The sequence below is a fragment of the Sprattus sprattus genome, assembly GCF_963457725.1.
Source record: "Sprattus sprattus genome assembly, chromosome: 3".
Classification (NCBI taxonomy): domain Eukaryota; kingdom Metazoa; phylum Chordata; class Actinopteri; order Clupeiformes; family Clupeidae; genus Sprattus; species Sprattus sprattus.
The window spans coordinates 49,181,914-49,186,913 of record NC_137922.1 but is presented as its reverse complement, the minus strand read 5'-3'; the positions used below and the strand labels follow the sequence as shown (position 1 = coordinate 49,186,913).

The window sequence follows — 5,000 nt, the reverse complement described above, 5'->3', positions numbered from 1 at the left end:
ACAGAAGACAGAAGGAAGATGATGATTTAAAAATTTCCTTTTTAAATATCCCTTAATGGTTCTTTAACTTGCCCTCATTGACTGTATTCCCAGTGACTTCATGAAAAGTTTACTGAAGAACCCTTCTGGAGGCGTCCTGACTCTCACTTTTTTTTTTTACTTTATTTGGACAGGACAGTGAAGAGTTATGACAGGAAGCGAGGCGGAGAAGAGGTGGGGAGAAGATTGGGAAATGACATCAGTCCAGACTTAGACCTCTGTCCCTGCGGGCAATGAAGCCCGTAAGCGGGGGGGACTTATCGGCTTGCACCACCGTGCCCCCTTGACTCTCACTTTAAACACAGTAATTAGATTTCACTGAAAATGATTTTAGCGTAGAACCTTCCAGAGTCTTGATTCCCCATTTTTTGAGGCGCGTCACGTGTCAGGGTAGAATGTCATAATCCTCGGCCCGATTTCCCCCTTTTCAGTCACAACGCATTCGTCATAGGCGCTCCAGTATGGCTAGTGCTTCCAGTGTATCAAAGACACTTTGAAACATGATCCCATTTTCCCATGAACGTTTCATCTGTCAAAGCTCACACAGTGACTCTGTCTCAGCATCCAGCACACAGCTGCAAGAGCACCACTGAGAGGAGAGAGGAGGGGGTGCTCAGACACACTCAATCACCGCAACCTGTGCCACAAAGAGGACGACACTACCAGGATCACACACAACGGGTCTGGGTGTAATGTGATCCATTGCTGGACCGCGTCCGGGTCTAAACCATGCTGGACCGGGTCTGGACCAAATCTGTCTAATGTGAGCCAAGCCCATTCAACAGTGAGCCCTGTTCCTGCAGCTTACAGTTTTTCCACAGTTGTTAACACACAAAAAGCGAAAATTTGGCACAATTTGCACAACCTTCACTTCATGTACCAATCGCTCGACCCGATTTGGCACTACTTCACACTCCCTTATCTGCATTAGACTCTTAATTTCCTTGTTTACACTCTGATGTCAATTAAACATCACCTTGTTGTCAAAATACTACACACTATGTTCAGTTGTTGCACACACTTCTCAAGTAAAATCTCAAAGCATCAACCTACAACACCCAAAGTCAAATCTCTAAATATTCAGGTCTGTTGAGCAATTTGTAAAAAGGACATGCAGCTTTAAAGTACCTTGAGACTCTGTTTTGTTTGATGGAGAACTTGGAAGAGATCGACAACCAGAGAAGGAGAGGGTCCAGAGTCAGAGGAAGAGGAGTAGGAGGACAAGAAGGAGAGGGACAGGAGGAGGTAGAGTGGAAGGAGGACAGGGAGAAGAAAGAGGAGGAGGAAGATTAGGAGGAGCACAAGGAAGAGGAAGAGGAGGAGAAGGACAAGGAGAAGAAGGAGGAGGAGGAAGAAAAAAGAGAATGGTCATCTCTAATGAGATTCTGGCCACTGTGGTAGACCATGTGCTCAACCATGGTTTGAGCATGAGGGAGGCTGGCAAGAGGGTCCAACCAAATCTCAGCCGCTTCACAGTTGCTGCCATCATTAGAACCTTCAGGATGGAGAACAGGTACGAAATCTATTTGCCTTGAGTACTGTAAAACTGCATATCAATAGAATACTCCGTGCTCGCAGTATTTGTATTTTGCAGGACTGAAAGAGACCCACACCGTGGAGGAAGAACACGCACAATTTCACAGCCGAACAGGGGACCGAAATTGGAAATATGGTTTGTGAAAACAACGCTATCACACTCCGACAAATACAAACTAGGATCCTGGCTGACCATGCTACATTCAGGAACGTCCAGACAACTTTTTTTGCTGCATATTTGTGTGACGTTTTATGTGTGACTGAAAAAGTAGGCCTACACTGAGACATACAAAAGGAAAAATTGCTCATTCTCCAGAATCAGTCATTCATGGTGTGTTCCATTTCGATGATTGTGTTTTCAATTTTTTTTTTCACACCAAGAAAACCATGAGTGGAGGGGGGAGAGACTGATAAGGTAAATGAATGCACATCTTTCTAGAACTTTCTCCATCAGACACCATCTTCCTGTGAATCTCTACATCCCTCTCCATCTTTTTCCGAGTCTCTCTCTCTCCCAGTCTCTACCTCTCCATCTTTGCCCCCTTTCTCTCTCTCTTCCCCTCCAAGTTTTACTCTCCCGATCTCGCTATCTGAGTTTCTCTCTCACTCTCTCGCTATCCAACTTCCTCTCTCCCTCTCTTGCTATCTGAGTTTCTCTCTCCCTCTGTCTTCCCTTTTACAGATTGATTTGTTACACCCAACCAACGTAACCCTGACAACAGTGCAGAGACGCTGCTCTGCTCTCTTCAGAGAGCTTAAACTTTGTGACCGCCATGAAAAAAAAGTATTGTACAATGCTATTCCCAAGGGTGTGCACTTTAATGAGACCTGTCACAAAATGGAGGACCCATTTATCAGAGAGCCAGAACCAGAACGTTCATGGCCAGTGTTCTATAAAAGTCCAGTTCCAGAACCCTCTGGTGACCTTCAGTGGCATGTGCTGCAACGTTGCCATGGCCACAGAGGTCTTTGTAGCAAAGTTAAGGCCTGATGTCCCCACTCTATGAATGCTGGATCAGGTGCCAGATACTATGTTTCACTGTGTGTCTGTGACTGTGCATTACAGAATCTCCTCTTTCAAATGCTGAATGAAGAATTCAGCACTTGGGTTTACTTGTGCACTGATGTTTGTCCTTGGAGTCTAGTACTCCTGACAAAAGAAGGAGAAGATGCACGTGTTTAAATATTTAGATTTTAAAGTTGTCCATCGGGAAAAACATGAGGAGCGAATTGTGAATCAAGTCAAAATGAATTTGAATCAAGAATCAAGATTGAATTGAATCAAGAACCAGACTTATTATGCTTTTTTTTCCCAAGACACTGATCATGTCAGATCTTTCTCACAAATGGTGTGTAGACACAGTTCTGTGGTCAGTTGATAATAATGGTGTGTAGACACAGTTCTGTGGTCAGTTGATAATAATGCTGTGTAGACACAGTTCTGTGGTCAGTTGATAATAATGGTGTGTAGACACAGATCTGCCCTCTCTATCTCTTCTTCTTTTGCTCTCTGAGTTTCTCTCTCTCCATCTCTCCCCCTCCTTCCTGGTCATTAAGCTGTCATTTAGGGATGGGTGCATAATTGCAGCGTGTGTTATCTCTCTATGGTGCTAGTCTCTATGGTAATCTCGCTATGGTGCTAATCAGTTAAGTCTCTTACTCTAGCCTACGTCACCCCTGAGCCAGTCACAGTCATGCTAAATAGCCGCATGGTTTTCATCACATGAGTCTGAATAAACAACAACAAACTATAAAAAGCCCCCTTAAACACTGCAAATATAAACAAAGAAACAAAACATATTTGTTGATGTATTCTCATCCTCTGAATGACCAAGTTGTTTTTCAGTCTTGTTCACATAAAATAATTCACATTTCACATAAAAATCTATACTACAGTATATAAGTATTTCTACATATGGTCACTCTTCATTTGGATGGTCTCCTATAGACTAGCTACAGATGCTCAGACTATAAACAAATGATGCGTTGAAACTCTGTTAACTCAGGAACACAGGACATTTTGGACAAGATGTCCTTCATCAGTAATCCCAGCAATAAGTTCCAGAGTTAGAAAGACGTAAAGCTTACACACAGACACAGACACAGACACAGACACACACACACACACACACACACACAGTGTATATACAACCAAAACAGACCTTTTAAAAACAACTTGCAGGTCGGCTAATCTGTGAGTCACGCTTAACCACACACACACAAAGCACAGGCACACAGTCCAGCTTACAGACAGGCAGAGTGATTGCTATAAGAGAACGCAAAATGAGGAACACACACAGCATGGCCACACTCACCAGCTCAGAGTGCTTGCTTTAAGTCCAGTCAGACATAAGGTTAAAAGCGCTCTCTCTCTCTCTCTCTCTCTCTCTCCCTCTCCCTGTCTCGCTAACAAAAACACATATACACACACACACAAACCACTGGCATATTCACACTCTGATTGCTTTAGGACTAGACAGAGGTGAGATGAAAACACACATACACACACACACACACACACACACACATATATACACACTATCACACACACACACACACACACACACACACTCACTCACTCACTCACTCACACACACAGGGTGTCAGACTGACTGGCACTGCCATATCAAACAGCTCAAGGAAAAAGCTCAGAGCCAAACTAACCCCTGTGTGCACACAGACCTAACTCACCAAACACACCCACACACACACACACACACACACACACACACACACACACACGCGCTCAAACACAAACACAAACACACAAAAACACACACACACACACACACACAAACAAGGCGTCAGACAAATCCCTGCACTAACACACAAAACACACACTCACTAACACACACACACACACACACACATTCACACTCACTCTCCTATAAGCCTTGAAGGCCTAACTTAACCTTTTGCATTGAAAAAATCTGTCCAGAGTGTAGTTTTATCTTAAATATCCCTCCTTCTCTACCCCGTTTATCTCTACTCTGTTTGCCTGTTGTGAGTAAAAGTCCTCTAAAAGTTGTCATACTTCTCTGTGTGGGTTTGAACTGTGGACAGAGTCAGTGCACATGGATGTGGGTGTTTGTAGATGAAGAGACCAACTCCACACACAGAGGCAAATGCATAAAAGATGATAAACGGTACTGAACAACACAAGAGGGTGTTAGTAAACATACTTGTTGAATTACAATATTGTTGTTATTTGTGCCTGTTATCAGAGAGCATCTCCATTGATTCCCTCAGTGCAGTCACAAGGCCCAGCATCCCTTATCCTCAGGCTCCCACTAGGGTGTCGGGAGAACACACAGGGCTCAGAGACACCAATTAGATTTCTGACCTCTGGACAGTCACCCTCTACCAACCTCACAGACCATTCAGACCCCTAACAGACAAACACACACACACACACACACACAACC

The 5,000-nt window shown here is 43.9% G+C and overlaps 1 protein-coding gene across 1 annotated transcript in view; it reads right to left on the bottom strand.

The window, feature by feature from the left end:
• The window catches only part of LOC308362822 (uncharacterized protein), a gene marked incomplete at its 3' end in the record, with an annotated part of 79,953 nt that overhangs the window by 62,866 nt on the left and 12,087 nt on the right, over positions 1 to 5,000 (bottom strand). The window lies entirely within an intron of this gene.